Source organism: Pan paniscus, chromosome X, assembly GCF_029289425.2.
Source record: "Pan paniscus chromosome X, NHGRI_mPanPan1-v2.0_pri, whole genome shotgun sequence".
Taxonomy (NCBI): Eukaryota; Metazoa; Chordata; class Mammalia; order Primates; family Hominidae; genus Pan; species Pan paniscus.
The window spans coordinates 120,545,229-120,563,476 of record NC_073272.2 but is presented as its reverse complement, the minus strand read 5'-3'; the positions used below and the strand labels follow the sequence as shown (position 1 = coordinate 120,563,476).

The 18,248-nt window shown below is 42.0% G+C and overlaps 1 long non-coding RNA gene across 2 annotated transcripts in view; it reads right to left on the bottom strand.

Annotated features, from left to right (window-relative positions):
• LOC129395238 (uncharacterized) overlaps positions 1–18,248 on the bottom strand; it is a 129,090-nt gene that overhangs the window by 85,739 nt on the left and 25,103 nt on the right. For both annotated transcript variants that reach the window (XR_010111217.1, XR_010111216.1), the window contains exons 2-3: positions 10,626–10,730; positions 7,663–7,756 (exon numbers count right to left, since the gene is read on the bottom strand). This is a non-coding gene — a long non-coding RNA (uncharacterized LOC129395238). The remainder of the gene's footprint in view (positions 1–7,662; positions 7,757–10,625; positions 10,731–18,248) is intronic.

Below are 18,248 nucleotides of genomic sequence, written 5' to 3'. Positions count from 1 at the left end.
TGCTCCTGCTATGTAAGAAGTCTGTTCCCCCTGTCATAATTGGAAGCTCCCTGAGGTCTCCCTAGAAGCAGATGTTGCTATGCTTCTTGTACATCCTTCAGAACTGTAAGCCAATTAAACCTCTTTTCTTTATAAATTACCCAGTCTCAGGTATTTTTGATAGCAATACAAGAATTGACTAATACATAAAATTAGTACCAGGAGTGAACCATTGCTGTAAAGATACCTGAAAATGTGGAAGAAACTTTGGAACTGAGTGAGGGGCAGAGGTTGGAAGAAGTTTGGAGGGCTCAGAAGAGGACAGGAAGATGAGGGTAAGTTTGTAACTTCCTAGAGACTGGATGAATAATCGTTAGCAAAATGCTGATAGTGATATGGACAGTGAAGGCCAGGCTGATCAGGTCTCTAATTGAAATGAGAAATTTTAGGGGAACTGGAGCAAAGGTCACTTTTGTTATGCCTTGACAAGAACTTGGTTATATTGTGCCTCTGCCCTAGGAATCTGGAACTTTGAACTTGAGAGTGATGATTTAGGGTATCTGGCAGAAGAAATTTCTAAGTAGCAAAGCATTCAAGATGTGGTCTGGCTGCTTCTAAAAACCTATGCTCATATACATGATCAAAGAAATGACCTAACGCTGGAACCTATATTTAAAGGGGGAAGCAGAGCATAAAAGTTTGGCAAATTTGTAGCCTGGCCATGTGGTAAAAAAGAAAAGTCCATTTTCAGGGGAGGAAATGGAGCAGGCTGCATAAATTTTCGTAAGTAAAAAGGAGCCAAGTGTTAATAGCCATGAAAATGGGGAAGAGACCTCAAAAGCATTTCAGATGTATTCACAGCAGCCCCTCCCATCATAGGCTGGGAGGCTTAGGAAGGAAGAATGGTTTACTGGATGAGGACCAGGGCCTGGTTGCCCTGCACAGCCTCTGGACACTCCTCACTGCATCCCAGCAACTCTAGCTCCAGCTGTGGCTCAAAGGGGCTCAGGCTGCTGCTTCAGAGGGTGCAGCCCTAAGCACTGGCAGCTTCCACAAGGTATTAAGCATGCTGGTATACAGAGGGCAAGAGTTGAGGCTTGGGAGTCTCAACCTAGATATAAGAAGATGTATGGAAAGCCTTAATGTCCAGGCAGAAGGCTTCTGTGGGGGCAGAGCCCTCATGGAGGACCTCTACTAGGGTAGCCAGAGGGGAAATGTGGAGTCGGAGCCCCCACACAGAATCTCCACTGGGGCATTGCCTAGTGGAGCTGTAAGAAGAGGGCCACTATCCTCCAGATACCAGAATAATAGATCCACCAGTAGCTTGCACCCTCAGCCCAGAAAAGCCACAGGCACTCAACATCAACCCATGAAAGCAGTCGTGGGGCCTCAACCCTGAAATGCCACAGGGGCAAGCTCAAGGCCTTGGGAGCTCACCCCTTGCACCAGTGTGCCCTGGATATGGGACATAGCATCAAAGGAGATTATTTTGGAGTTGTAAGATTTAATGATTGCCCTGCTGGGTTTCAAACCTGAATGGGGCCTCCAATCCCTTTCTTTTCACCAATTTCTCCCTTTGGAATGGGAATTTTTACCTAATACCTGTATCTCCATTTTATCTTGGAAATAACTAACTTGTTTTTTATTTTATCAGGCTCATAGGTGGAGAGGCCTTGCCTTTTCTAACATGAGACTTTGGACTTTTGAGTTAATGCTGGAATGAGTTAAGACTTGGAGGGACTGTTAGGAAGGCATGGTTGTATTTTGCAATGTGAAAAGAATATGAGATTTGGGAGGATCCAGGGGTGGAATGATATAGTTTGGATATTTATCCCTGCCCAAATCATATGTCGAATTATAATCCCCAATGTTAGAAGTGGCGTCTGGTGGGAAGTGATTGGATCACGGGGTTGGATTTCTTATGAGTGGTTTAGCATCATCCCCTTAATACTGTCCTTGTGATAGGGAGTTCTCTTAAACGACAAGGAAGATCTTTTTGTTTAAAAGTGTGTAGCACCTCCCCACTCTCTCTCTTGCTCCTGCTCCTGCCATGTAAGATGGCTGCTCCGTTTTTATGCCATGACTGGAAGCTTCCTGAGGCCTCCCTAGAAGCAGATGTGCCTATGCTTCCTGTACAGCCTGCAGAAACATGAACCAATTAATACTCATTTATTTATAAATCACCCAGTCTCAGATATTTCTTTATAGCAATGTGATAATGGACTAATACAGATGGGCAGTGGTCGCTGTGAATGAGATGAGAGAAAAATTATTGTTTTGATCTTAAAATAGAAATGTGAAAGAATTAGCAAGACAGAAACTGGGTTTTGATGACAGGCTAGTGAAACTTCACATGGTTGTGGTAGCTAACAGATGGTTAAGAATGGTGATGCCTATAGTACATGTTGAAGTCATCTACATTGCTGCAATGTAAATTGTTCTCCATATCCTCTGCAAACTCTCAGTAAAATCTTTTTGCTTAGAAATACTTTATGCAGCCAGGAGCGGTGGCTCATGCCTGTAATCCCAGCACTTTGGAGGCCTAGGCGGGCGGATCACCTGAGGTTGGGAGTTTGAGACCAGCCTGACCAACATGGAGAAACGCTGTCTCTACTAAAAATACAAAATCAGGCTGGGCGCAGTGGCTCACGCCTGTAATCCCAGCACTTTGGGAGGCCGAGGTGGGTGGATAATGAAGTCAGGAGATCGAGACCATCCTGGCTAACACGGTGAAACCCTGTCACTACTAAAAATACAAAAAATTAGCCGGGCATGGTGGCATGTGCCTGTAGTCCCAGCTACTCGGGAGGCTGAGGCAGGAGAATGGCATGAATCCGGGAGGCGGAGCTTGCAGTGAGCCGAGATCGTGCCACTGCACTCCAGCCTAGGCAACACAGCGAGACTTCATCTCAAAAAAAAAAAAAAAATACAAAATTAGCTGGGCTGGTCGTGCATGCCTGTAATCCTAGCTATTCGGGAGGCTGAGGAAGGAGAATCGCTTGAACACAGGAGGCAGAGGTTGTGGTGAGCCGAGATCATGTCATTGCACTCCAGCCTGGGCAACAAGAGCAAAACTCAGTCTCAAAAAAATAAATAAATAAATAAATAAATAAATAAATAAAAGAAAGAAATGCTTTATGCAAGTAAATTATTTGGAGAAAACTTCAACTTTTAGGGATCTATGGGAAGGCTTTGGACTTTCAGAGACCACGAAATTGACAAGGATTCATACTAATTATAACCAGGTCTGACATCTAGGTTGCACCTAACTTCTGAGGCATGAACATCTCAAGCTTTATAGAATAAGATGCTTATCAATTGAGTTCATGCCTCTTAGCTTCCCTGTGCCTAATCTAGCTCTCTTGAGATGGGATTAAATATCTGGGGACTAAGTGCATCTGTATTAGCGGTAGAAGGGTTAAATGTGTGATCCAGGGTGCTTCCCACAGAGGTGAAGACTTGAAAGTCAAAGTTTCTTAAGTGTCTCAAAGAAAGAGGCAAAGTATTATTTCTAAGTATTGCTAATTATCTCCAGGAAATGAAGAAGGTATGAGGTGGGCAATGGTCAAACCCAGCTCTAATTGCTTTCCTGATGACCTTTTTAAAGGGCCAATTCTAGGTTACTCTTGATCCTAACTTTCCCCTAAAATGATATATTCTTCTCCCTTTTGATTCATCATACATACAGTCTCTATAGCCTCTAAGCTTTCTGGAATTTTTGATGACAACTCTAGGTATATCAAAAATAAGCAAGAATTTAATCTTTCTACCTAGGTAAAAAGTCCCTAAAGAGATAAAGAGAGGCTGGGCATGGTGGCTAACGCCCGTAATCCCAGCACTTTGGGAGGCCGAGGCAGGCGGATCACCTGAGGTCGGGAGTTTGAGACCAGCCTGATCAACATGGAGAAACCTTGTCTCTACTAAAAACACAAAATTAGCCAGGCATGGTGGCACACGCATGTAATCCCAGCTACTCGGGAGGCTGAAGCAGGAGAATCGCTTGAACCCGGGAGGCTGAAGTTGCAGCAAGCAGAGATCGCGCCATTGCACTCCAGCCTGAGCAACAAGAGTGAAACTCCATCTCAAAAAAAAAAAAAAAAAGATAAAGAGAGAACAAACATTTCACATAATGAAGACATGTATTTTTAAAAAATTTTTAGTGCAAGGCCCTGTTTCAGTGGTTCTCAAGTTTAGTGTGCCTGAGGAAAACATTTGTTTCCTTGAGCCCTACCAGAGAACTTCTGAGTAAGTCTGGGATAGCATTCAGGAAACTGCATTTTTAACAAGGTCTCTAACTGATTCCTATAAAGATGGTGTATTAGTCTGCAAGGGCTGCCACAGCAAATTAATGCAGACAGGTGATTTTAACAACAGAAATTTATTTATCACAATTTTTGAGGTTGGAAGTCCAAGATCAAGGTATTGGCAGTTTTGGTTTCTCTTAAGTCCTCTCTCCTTGACTTGCAGATAGCTGTCATCTTGCTTTGTCCTAATAAGCAAGATTAAATTCCTGCTTATTTTTGAGATACGTGGAGTTGTCATTAAAAATTCTAGAAAGCTTAGAGGCTATAGAAACTACATGGTATTATCTCTGTTCCTGTACATCCCAGGTAATGCACCCTCTTCTTAAAAGGACACCAGTCCTATTGGATTCCAGTCACCCTTATTACTTCATTTAACCTTCCTTACTTCTTTAAAGGGCCTATCTCCAAATACAGTCACATTGCAGATTAGGGCTTCAACATATAAATTTGATGAGGTTGGGGAGGGACACAATTCAGTCCATAAGGGGTGGTCTACAAATTTTACTTGGAAAAATAATGATGGCTGAAATGTGAAATATGGAATTACTCAGTCAGTAATAGCCACCCAGAAGCCATGGTATGCAGATTCTAGGCTACTTACAGAAGCAAAAACTATAAAAAGTAATTAAAATTCCCCTGCTTTCATTAAAGTCAAAGGTAGAAAGGAAGTTTCATAAATACACTGCAGGCAATGATAAACAAGTACCAAATAAATAAAGTGACCATATAATATGACCCGAACCAGGATATTTGAGAGCAAAATGAGGCAACAGGCATAAACTGGGACTATCTTAGGTAAACCAGGTCCTCTGGTCACCCTACAGATACTTTCTTCTTAAATCGTCAGGGATAAAGCCAGTTTTGAGAGGCAGGCAGCAGACTACTACAATTACTTGCATTGCACACCTAATAAAATGATTTCCTTCCAGGTGAATTTGTCCTACTAAAATATAAATGCTACTTGAGAGGGTATATGTGTGTGCAGGTGGGAGGGAAGGGAGTGGTGATGGATGAAACCATTACCACTTATTAATATCTTAGCTTGAATTAGCATTTTTCCAAATTAACTTGAGATTTCAGTTGAGGCTTGCTAGAAAGAATATAGAAAAAGTATGCTTTGATAGAGGAGAGAGGAAAGGGTCATGAATAAGGAAGATGAGGCTCTAAGAGTTTAAACGATTTGCCCAAGGTCACACAGCTCATAAGTGGAGAGGCTATTTTCCAACCAAGGTCTTCTGCCTCCTAGTCTCATGTTCCTATCTATCCATTATATTACAAGACTTTTTCCCCCGAGACAGAGTCTTGCTCTGTCGCCCAGGTGGAGTGCAGTGGCTCGATCTCAGCTCACTGCAACCTCCGCCTCCCAGGTTGAAGAATTCTGCCTCAGCCTCCCGAGTAGCTGAGATTACAGGTGCCTGCCACCACACCCGGATCATTTTTGTATTTTCAGTAGAGATGGGGTTTCACCATGTTGGCCAGGCTGGTCTCAAACTTCTGACCTCGTGATCCACCTGCCTCAGCCTCCCAAAGTGCTGGGATTACAGGCGCGAGCCACGGCACCAAGCCTATATTACAAGATTTTTAAAAAGTAACAATCCTAGATTAGTGTCAGGAATTCTGGGCAGCCAATGAGCACAATAAAAGTCTGGAACACTTGACATATGTGGCAGCAGTACAATGCAGCCCCAAGAAAATACGTCTACATCCTAAACCCCAGAATCCATGACTATGATAGGCTCTACAGCAAAAGGAAATTAAAGCTGCAGATTGAATTAAGTTTGCTAATCAGTTGACAATAATATAGAGAGATTTTCCTGGATCATCTAATGTAATCACAACGACCCTTAAAAGCGAAAGAGGGAGGCAGAAGAGGAGGTCAGAGTGACACAACATGAAAAAGACTTGGCTGATCATTGCCGGCCTTGAAGATGGAAAAAGGGGCCATAAGCCAAAGAATGTGGGTGGCTTCTAGAAACCAGAAAGATAAGGAAACAGATTCTCCCCTAGAACCTCCATTAAGGAATACAACTCTGTCAACACCTTGATTTTAGCCCAATGAGATCCACTTTGGACTTCAGAACTCTGACCTCCAGAACTATAATACATTTGCATGGTTTAAGCCTCTAAGTCTGTGGTAATTTATTACAGCAGTGTTAGAAAATTAATGCAATGTTGGCCGGGCACGGTGGCTCACTCCTGTAATCTCAGCACTTTGGGAGGCCGAGACGGGCGTATCACGAGGTCAGGAGATCGAGACCATCCTGGCTAACACGGTGAAGCCCGTCTCTACTGAAAATACAAAAAATTAGTCAGGCGTGTTGGCAGGCGCCTGTAGTCCCAGATACTCGGGAGGCTGAGGCAGGAGAATGGCGTGAACGCGGGAGGCGGAGCTTGCAGTGAGCCAAGATCGAGCCACTGCACTCCAGCCTGGGTGACAGAGCGAGACTCCATCTCAAAAAAATAAATAAATAAATAATAAAAATTAATACAATGTAGCAGGAAAAGTGATGAGGGGGAAACGGGGGAGAAAGACAGAGAGAAAACCAACAGAATTGAGGTAATTTATATGCTAAGGCAAACTTTGTCTATTTCACCATTTTGCTCAATAGGTAAAATTAGTAGACACTAATTTAATATTAAATAAATAAATTTAATATTAAAATAGAATGTTAAATATTATCTTCTCTCCTTTTATACAATTAGCCTTGGGTGAGTTTTGTAATATTCAAGATCTGCATGAGTAAATCACTCATTTGATAATGCTGCAACAGCTCATCTGATCCCTAGGTTTAAAGTTCCCTCCTTCCCAGTACATCTCTCTGCAAAGGAGCAGCATATGAAAAACAAAACTTCAAACTGAGTAAGTAGGAGAAGGGAGCCTAAAATAAAATGTTTTCCTTCCAGGCAATTTTCCTCTGGACGGAACATCCCTTCCTGCATAACCCAAAGATGATCTTGCCAGTGACTTATACAAGCATGAAATTCTATTTATTCTGCATTTATTTCTCTATTACTTGATTCCATGGAGAAAGAAGAGTGTCAACCAATTACAGAAGAAGCTGACTCTAAAAGTGCTTTTCCCAGTCAACAATCAGATTTTCAGGGTCACTGCTTCAACTGCAAATACATATGTGCTATCTCAGAGAGAAACCCTGAGCTGGGCTCTCACATAGAATAGATCCTGACAATATCATAATTCTAACAGTGCTACAATTTTCAGAATTTCTTGATCACTGTAGTAAGAGCAATGTCTTATCAATCTGTAAATCAACAGCCAAAAAAGGGGTTTCTCCTCAACTGAATGTTAAACAAATCTTAATGTTAAACAAATCTTAAGCTAATGAGGCTTAAGATTTTCATTAAACACATTGTCACTCACCAAAATGAATTCAGTTCCTCCCAAGATCTCAGCAGCTAATGTCCACAGCAGGGAAGAACAATTCACCAATTCATAAAGTAAGAATCAGTTGACACTTACAATGGAAAGGGAAAATGTGTGTTAGTTTATATAAGAATCTATAAGTTAACTTCACATAAGACCAACCTTATACAGAGTGTTCACCCTTAGATAAACATTCCTTTTGTCTCAGGGCATTGTGGTTCTATGACTATTCCACCCAGTGCCATTAGCACCATCAAAACAAGATGTTTTGCAAAGTACACTTTTGTAGTAGATTGTGAAATCATCTGCCCAACATAATAACCTTTCCCTTTTATTCCTGTAATCAAATCCTCTTTCTTATGGAAAATCCGTTTCATGAGGATTAAGTGAAACCAACACACACTCCTCACTTCTTAGACCACTCAAGTTGGCACGTGACCAGTCCTACCCCATCTTGTCTATTTTCCACAGCAATTTGAAAATATTCCTTAAATGGGTGAACTCTTTCCTTCTGAAAAGTCTAAACATTGTTATTTCTTAAAAGCAGTATTTTCTACATTGTCTTTGAGAATGTCCTGTTAAAAAATTAAATGCTTACTTTCAGTTTTGCTGTGAACCTAAAACCACCCCAAAAAATAAAGTCTATTAAATTGTTTTTTAATGAAAATGCAAACACCCTTGAGAGAAGACATTAATAACTGAATGAAGGGGAGTTTGAAAGTAAATCAAACCACTTTTCAAAATTACAGCTAGCTGAAATCTGAGTCTTAAAGGCAGGAGACTCAGAGTATATACATTTTGACAGAAGGGTAAGTACAGGGAATGATCTAGACTAGAGCATAGAGGAGTAGGTCTCAAACCTGGCTATACTAAAGTATCACCAAGTGCCAGGTGCCTACTAAACACACACATTCCTGAGCCCTACCACCAGAGATTCCAACTCGGTGGTTCTCAGATGGAACCCAAGTAACTGCATTGTTGAAAAAAAAACAATTCTTGGCAGGGTGCAGTGGCTCACGCCTGTAATCCAAGCACTTTGGAAGGCCGAGGCAGACGGATCATGAGGTCAGGAGTTCCAGACCAGCCTGGCAAACATGCTGAAACCCCATCTCTGCTAAAGATACAAAAAATTAGCCAGGCGTGGTGGCGCACACCTGTAATCCCAGCTACTCGGGAGGCTGAGGCAGGAGAATTGCTTGAACCCAGGAGAGGCAGAGGTTGCAGTGAGCCAAGATCGTGCCACTGCACTCCAGCCTTGGTGACAGGGCGAGACTCTATCTCAAGAAAAAAAAGAAAAAAGAAAAAAACAATTCCCCCAGATGAATCAGGGGTATAGCCATGTTTGAAGCCACTGTCAAAGGACATCGCCTAGAGAAGGTAGGAAGAAGTAGTGCCACGTGCATTTAGGGGACAAAATGAAGATTCTGCCTGCAGGCTGTTCAAAAAGGGAGAGCAGGGTCTTCACAGATCCAAAGACACATTATATACTTGGAATTTCACTGAACTCAGACCAGATTGCAGATGTCAGTGAATGAAAGTACATTGATTTATTCTCATGTGCTAAATAAGTTCCCTGATTTAACCAATTTCAATTTAATAGAAATTCATTTGGCACATACTATCTATAAGGCCTTGAGATAGATGCTATGATGAATATAAAGAGAAATAAGGCCTGCCTTCCAGGGACTCACAATTCACTAAAGGAGACAGACATTTACTCGAGTAAATCAAAGCACAGTTTGTTAAGTGCTCTAATAAAACTACAACCAATTTGCTATGAGAAAATAAGAAGCAAAGGGATTTATTCCAATTGGAGGCTTCTAGGGAGGCCTTATGGTGTGGTTCTTAGTTGAGAAAATTCTTTGAAGGCAGGCAAAATGAGGTATACCTGGCAAAAAGAGACAAAATAAGCAAAGGCACGAAGGTAGGACAGAACTGGACCTGAATATGAAAGGCAAACTTCCCTCACTCGGTTTGCATTTAGAGCTTCTTACAATATTGTAATTTGTGGATTATAATCCTATCAATGGTAGAGACTGTGGTACATAAAATAAGATGATAAATGTAAGCAGAGAACAGATTGTGGGCAAAAGGAAGCTGGACATTATTCTATATTCATGGGAAAGATCATTATAAGAAGCAAAAATGATATAGATCAGTTTTGTTTTTGTTTTTTGAAAGCCAGTCTGTTCTTAATGTGAATGACAGAAAAAGAAAGAAACCAGCTAAGGGGTGGTGGGGTTTATAATAATCCAGACCAAAGGCCAGCCTGAAGTATGGCACTAAGAAAGAGAAAATTATAAGAGACATCAATAAGGAAAAAGTCAGAAAATTTGTCTACTAAATTAATTGTGGTGTTGGGGAAGAGTGGCTGATGGTAAAAATATGACCCTAGCCATTTTTTCTCATGACTTTTATTTCTTTGTAGGTTACAATAATTATTAAAGTAGAAGAGGGGAGAGTGGAGGGAGGCCACTGAAATTTGTCTTTAAAAATTATAATGCTAAGCTGAGTGCATTGGCTCATGCCTGTAATCCCAGCACTTTGGGAGGCCGAGGAGGGTGGATCACTTGAGGTCAGGAGTTGGAGACCAGCCTGGCCAAAATGGTGAAACCCCGTGTCTCCTAAAAATTAAAAAAAAAAAAAAATAGCCAGGCATGATTGCGGGTGCCTGTAATCCCACCTACTTGGGAGGCTGAGACAGGAGAATCACTTGAACCCAAGAGGCAGAGGTTGCAGCGAGCCGAGATCGCGCCGCTGCACTCCAGCCTGGGCGACAGAGTGAGACTCTGTCTTAAATAAATAAATAAATATAAATATAAATATAAATTATAATTCTAAACCACAGAAATTTGAAACCACAGGAAAAAGCAGGTTGGTTACTTTACTACCACATTGTTTTTGGGGAAGAGGAGTATGAGAAATTAGCATGGCCAACATTATTAATTCCAGTTACTTACCCCTTTCTTTGGGTTGTTTCCAAATATGAAATCCACTTTCAAAAGACAGATTCAACTTTCGCTTCTGGCCAAGATGGAGTAACAGGGACCAAATTCTCTTTTCACCTAAAAGTATTCCAAAAATAGACACAATAACAGAGTTTTCAAGACACAGATCATCAAGCATCAAAGAATAGTGATCCTTGAAACAAATTATTGTGCTAGCTTACTGCCTGAAAAGAGTTTTCAGAATGCAATACAGGGAGATAGAATAGGGGAGAAGCCTCTAGGATTCCCTGAGTCAAGAAGAAGGAGCTGAGAGTATAGGGAGAGCAAGGAGACTTGAGTTCGCAGAACAGAGTACTGAAAAAAAAAAAGAGCAACACAGAGAACTCTGGAGGGCTGCAAAAGGTTCCCCTAGAGTAGCCAGCCCTCACATAGGGCTAGAAATAGAGCCTTTTCCCACTGAAGAACCTTAGGTACAGTATTTGTCAAGAACTGGGAAGGGTCTTGGATTTGCCCTACTTGCAAACGAAAAAGATAGATCATACTGTTTCATGGATGCCAACAGAAGACGAGAGATTCCTGGGTCAGAAAAAAAGGACTTCCGTGCTCACACCACAGCAAGCAGCGTAAGAAAAGCATATTTCTTTGCATTGGTTCCCCTTGTCCAAAAATTCTAGGAAGGTGATTTGATATGGGCAAACATAATTGTTGGATATACAGTGGATTTTCATCATAGTTGAGGAAAAACAAGCTTCAGCAAGTCCATAAATTTATAGTGAGCAGTAAGCCTGTGGGTCTCTTAAGAAAGTGCTAACAAGCTGGAAAAGTAACATAGAAAATCATTATCACCCATCAAGCATGTAGCAAGATGATGGAATCACCTGAAACAGGTCTGGGAAGTTATAATGAGAACAGGGAAGGAAGAGAAAAATCATAGCTCAAAGGTACCCAGGCCAGGGACAATAGGTGACTCTAAGAACAAGGAGAGTCAGTATAGTAAAATGGAAAATTATCTCATCTGTAAAACCAGGATACTAATATTTATCTTTCAGGGCCATTGTGAGTTGTAATGATAATATATGGCAAGCACAGTGCCTGGATATAAAAAATGTTCAAACAATAGCTACTTGAGGAGGAGAAAGAGAAAAAGGAAGCATATATGATACCACTAAGAAACCAAAATCCATGAAAAGGATTGAGGCACAGTGGAAACAGAAAATTCTGCATTCACAGAGACCTGGACTTGAACCATTTGCTGTGTAACCTGGGAAAAATTATCTCTATTCTCTGTGTCTCAGTTTCCTTATACATAGAGTAGAGACAATACTATTAATGTTACAACATTTAGGAATAATCAATAAAATATTAACTGTCGCCTAGTATGAACTGATAACTAATACCTATTATTTTTATTATTAATACCATTGTTCCATTTGCCTTGAATTCTTCTCAGGCAAAATGCCACAGTGTGGAAGATAACTCTATAAACTCTTCAGCTTTTTGGCTTAAAGCACAAAAACCAGCACTAATGCTGATATCCATTTGTCTTCCATACATATCAGGAGTAACAAGAGGCCAGCAAGCTCCATCCAGAGTTGCAAGGCACTCAAATGAATTACAAGAAAGAAGTGTCACTAGCCCCATTAATAATAAAATAGAACATTCTACTGTAAGGTTTTTTTCTCAGCCTCCATAGCAAATATTAGCAGAATGCCTATACTTATACATACTCCAAGTTTCTAACAATGGTTACCTGACCCTTCTTTTTTCTGCAGTTATTTACTTTCTCATTAAAAAACATGCAAATCAGGGCCGGGCATGGTGGATTACGCCTGTAATCCCAGCACTTTGGGAGGCTGAGGCAGGGGGACAGGAGTTCGAGACCAGCCTGACCAACATGGTGAAACCCCATCTCTACTAAAAATACAAAAATTAGCTGGGCATGGTGGTGCATGACTGTAATCCCAGCTACTCAGGAGGCTGAGGCAGGAGAACTGCTTGAACCTGGGAGACGGAGGTTACAGTGAGCCGAGATCGTGCCACTGCACTCCAGCCTAGGCAACAGAGTGAGACTCTGTCTCAAAAAAAAAAAATGCAAATCAGTTCTTCATTAAATGCACCAACAAAATGCAGTCTCTCTCGCTCTCTCTCTCTCTCACACACACACACACATACACATCAAGTTATCAGAGGCCATGTCTGATTTATCTTCTTTCCATTAAAGCTAAGTCAAATGCTCCTAGCAAAATTTCCCAATAAATCAAACAAATCAATAACAAGGAAAAGCACGCTGAACACCAGCTCTCATCAAAGGTCTATGAGAAAAATAAATTGATTCAGAAAGTCCCACCTGCCTCATTCACCAAGGTGATCCATAGGTACCATATTTTTCTAAACTGAAAGTCAGGATATACAGTCTGGGAAGTATGAAAATACTTACTGGGGCAAAAGGCTAAAATGCCTAAAGTCATTGCTATCAATTCACTTTTCCGTACAGACATTGGACAAATCACAAACCCTAGACTAAGAAAGACTACTTGATTATCTCTGGGTACTGATTTGGCACACTATGTAATTGCCTGGGCTAAGAGGAAGTAAATAAAATGTATCTTCTACTCACAGAAAAAAAATGAGCCAGAAGAGATACGTGAAGAGAGAACTCTGGGTAGAGTAATGCATCAGGAGAGGATAGGAAACAGTGTCCAAGATCAAAATGAATGCCTGCACATTCTCATCCCTCACTGAGAGAAAAAAAGTGTACTTCATAAAGCAACAATTCAGAGGAGAAGGTGGGAGGCAAAGAGCATTTTGCAACAGAGGAAACCAAATGGACTGACTTCATGACAAGTATGGAAGGTGTTCTCATATCCTCAAGCCATGTATTGTGAGAATGAGGGCGAGTAGAGTGACACCAGCAAAATGACCAACTACAAGAACCTGATGCTTGGCCCCTCCCCAACAAAAAAGGACCAAAACAACAAATAAACAACTATATTTCAACTGGAATAACTGAGGAAGTATACATACGCACACCAGAAGAACAGTGAAATCCCTGTGGAGCAAAAAAGCCCAGGATAGCACCATAGAGAGGGGAGTGAGGCATCCTGCCTTTACCACACTGTCTCCCCCACTGGGATCAGCTCAGAGCCAGAGGGAACTTCTTGTTAAAGGGAAAAGGTAAGATGAAGACCTTTGGCAGTCTCCATCTTTGCCACAGATGCCAACAGTCATTGCTACAGAAGGGTCTGCCAGTCCTCAAATTTACTATGGACAGTTGCCTAGAGTCCACACTACTGCATGGCCCCAGAGCAGGAACTCCCTTGGCATCCCAAACCCCAACAACCTAAGCTGCTATAACATGGTGCCATCTTGAAACTAGACCCACAGCTAGAGTGCATCATGCCCTGGGGACTAATAACCACCGACCCCTTCCATCCCTGAGGCTCCACCATTATTCCACTATGTTCACATGGGTTCCTGCAACACCAATACCCTGGCTTCCCAGAGCCTAGGCCTGGTGAAATGGACAAGACTCCAACATCTGAATTCACGAGATGCTCTACTCCCCAGGAAAATGGGTGGACCTACACAGCTGAGAAGCCCTGCGTAGCCACTCAGCTCACACACTATCACAGCCAATCAGGAAGTATCCCCATTTCACTGAAGACAGTCTTATACAGCCCCCTGGCCCACCTTTTGCCAAATAGCTTGCCCAGAGGTTTGTCTTTAAGCAATCGGTCCATATTCCCAGTGTGGATTTCTGGTACCAAAGGGAGCCGAGTGAACCGTATTCTCAAAAAATTGTGTTCTCAAGAGAACACTTCAATAAGAAACAGGTGACTGAAAGCTGAAAAGAAAGCTTTGTTAAATTTTAAATTACCCCTGCCCCATCCCTGACTCACAAGCTTAGTAAGGGTCTTGAAGACATCAGTCCATGTTCCCAATGTGGATTCCTTGTGCCAGGGTAGTACCATAGACCATGTTTTTAAAGTTTTTACCTAGCTAGTGGCTCCCTGAAGTACTAACATAAATAGCTTGCATTTGTTTGCCTAACCCAGAGCTCTCTGAGGGTAGAGAAGTAAGTACATGGAGGATGGGCATTCGTCAAAACATTTAAAAGTAAATTAACTAACAGCTTCTGCCTGAGACAATGTACATCAGTTGGGCAAACAACAGATACAATGGAAAGTCAGGAGTAAGATGCTTTGGGGGAATAAAGGCTTTGAAAAGCTCCCACATATTCCTGGAAATTTAGAAGTCCATGCACATATCCAGGGTTGGAAGCACACCCAGATGACCTGGGAGTCTGTAAGCTCTCACTTGTGGGTGACATTCAAACTCTGCACAGGCAGGATGTGAAGGTAAAGGCAAAGTTGTAAACTGTTGATTTGAGTGCTAAAGGCTTACTCCAACACACACAAAAAGCCCAGCTGCAAACACTAGAAGACTGCTTTTGGCTCTAGTAATTTAAGAAAATATCTGTCAAATCACTAAACATTAAGCTAACATAACAGAGACTTCAGTGACCACACATGACAAATACACTTTTTTGTACAAAGATACATTGGAAAAGTCACTAAACAAAAACTATAACTTAATGATAAAGAGAAACAACAAATCCCAGGAAGAGGAAATGTTGCAGGAATCTAGGGGACAGGAGAGACCAATGGGTGGGACAGGAGGATTTTATTAGGTGTGCACCGGCCCAGTGAATTAACATCCAAAGGCTGAGCCCTAAATAAAGACAGGGCTTGACTACTATACATGCATCAGAAAGGGGGTTGACCAGTCTGATGGCGAGAAACCTGTAGGGTGGGCAAGCAAGCTTACAGAAGCAGACCAAAGGCAATTTGTCAAACAGTGACAGGTTTTACAACTTAAACATATCTTGTGACTCTGCTGTGCTGCACAGAAGGAAAAACAAGAACTTACAGAAGTTGCAAACATAATTATGAGAATAGTAAGGGGGAAAGGGGGAGGGGGAAGCTTAAAGAGGAAAAACATGTTTTTCTCTTCCCTGCTCTGGGATGGGAGGGAGAGGCTCTGGAGCCCATCCCTTCTGGGCCCTGGCTCTGCAGATAGTGCTATCAAAGGCCCCGACAGAGCCCTGCCCATTGCTGGGCCTTAGAGTGAGTCAGCCTAGTACAGGAAAACTTGTTTTTCTTTGTTATATCTTCTGCTTCAGGAGGAATTTGATATTAAGCTACCACATTATAATGTTCAAAATGTCCAGTTTTTAACAACAAAATTACAAGACAGGCAAATGTATAGAATGTATGGACAATTAACAGGAAAAAAAAGATACTAAATCATCTTTGAGGAAGCCTAAACATTGGACTTGCTAGACAAATACTTTAAATCAACTGTCTTGGTGACATCGGCAAGATAGCAGAATAGGAGGCTCCTGACTTTCACCCCCACTCCACCATGGACATGCTGAATATATATCTACACATGAATCAATTCCCTCTGAGAGAAAGCCAGAACCTAGTTGAGAGACTCCTACACACCGGATAACTGAGAACATATCCACATCAAAATGGATAGAAAAAGCTGAAGCACACTTGTGCACAAACCTCACCCTAGACACCAATACTGAGGCAGGAAAATAGGGTCTGGAGGCAGGGAACATAAGGCTGATTCAAATTTCAGCTATGACAGGAAATATCCTTTCCGTAAGGTGTATGCCATAAATTGAGGTATTGCTCCTCACACTTGAGGGCATTAGTTGCGGGGCTCTGCCTGCAGACCCTGACCCAAACGACGGATGAATAAAACATACACTGACACACAGATATTCTGTTTTGCCAGTCCAGCTGAGTGTCCGACCGCCTGCACACCAAGAGAGGTTTGTCACTGCGGCCGGCCCTAAGCAGTTTGCACTCCAGGCATTTATTTGGTATACAATTAACAACAGAAGCTTTGAGTAAACACACTTGCGGATAACTAAGATGGTTAAGAGAGTAGATCAAGTAATGATTAAAGCTCAGGCACCCAGGTCTAAGGTAAATACCATTAGGGGGCAATATCCCTAGTCGACCTGCCCCAAGAGGGCCATCTGGCTCAAAGGTTAGTTAATGGAGGTAGGGTAAACAGACTTAACTGGGGAAGCCTCTATTGTCCCTAGTATTTACCCTATGACCTAATGCTCTAGGGTAAGAACTGGCTGCCTTCAGCCTGTTCAGTTATTACAAGCTATGTAACCTTTCAGCCTTCCAAAAGGTTTGTGACTATTTCCTATAACTTTCCCTAATATTTCCCTTTAATATTTCTGCCACCATCCTGAGTGAATCCCAACAGTAAATGAATTTGTAACTTTATTTAATTTACATAGGGCATACTCGATGTAACCAATGGCATCCTCTAGGGGGTATTTAAACTCCCAAAAATTCTATAATGGGGCCCTTGAGCCCCTATGCTCGGACCCGCTCCCACACTGTGGAGTGTACTTTCATCTTCAATAAATCCCTTCATTCCTTCCTTGCTTCGTTTTTGTGTTTTGTCCAATTCTTTGTTCAAGATGCCAAGAACCTGGACACTCTCCACCAGCATATATTGGTGACCCAGCCAGGAGGAAGAGATAACCCTAAAGTCTGGGATTCATTTTTCTCCCTCTTCTTTCTGCTCCACACAGGCGCTCTCCCTCTTTTCCTTTCCAACCTGGGACCCTTAGTGTACAGCGTCTAAACATGGAAGCAACTGCAGGTTTCTGGCCATGGCCAGTGAAACTAAGAGGTTTCCATGCAGGGAAGCCTTACCGCCACTGCCTGGTTCGCTAAAGGGAGCAGGGTCTTTTTTCATTTTCTTTTCCTCTCTTTCCTTTTCAGTCTTTCAGTGGCTGTTTCCTAGTAGCTCCTTGGAAATTGAGAGCAATTGGCTGAGATCACTCATCAGTACTGCCTGAAGGCCTAGGAATGAATGGGAATAATTGCTCTGCCCCGAAGGGGGAAGGAATTTTATTTTTTTATCTTTTCCGCAAGTGGTTCCTGATCCCTACCAGCAGTGAAGCTTGGAGCACACTCGCACATGTTTCAGGGGATGTAAACCTTCTTCTCTTATGCTGAATTCTTCCCTTATCATACTCAACTGGCTAAGGAACAAAAAGGCCCACCCAGCATCTAGATCTTATTACAGTTCATGGCTATTCTTATAAAGCTCATGGTATGCTCTGGAGGCGAAAACCTACATGTGGCTCCCACCTAAGGCTAGAAATGTCTGGAACTCTAAGATTGGACTCCACAGAGGATGCTTCATAGGTTCTGCAGACCCCAATCACTGCAAAGAGGACACTCTTGGCAGAGGTTCTGAGGTCTAGTAATAAAAGCCCTCCTTAGAATTTTCTCTCACAATTGTAATGCTGTTTGGCCACAACATCGCTTGGAATCTCAAGTTTACTGTTGAATGGGAAAGTAGAATAGCATTGAATGTAACCAGGCTTTCGTGCTTCGGCCCTAAGCCTGGTTAACATGTGACACCCTCCTCTGGTACAGTTTGGCCCCACGGCACTTTGGAGTCTGGGGAGGTTTGGCCTTTAAAAATCAAACTGCTGTGGAGACTACTTTACCCCAAATTTTGGTTCGTAGCCTTCATTGGATTATCTATTGGGGCAAATTAAAACTGGCAAGCTTATATTGCTAT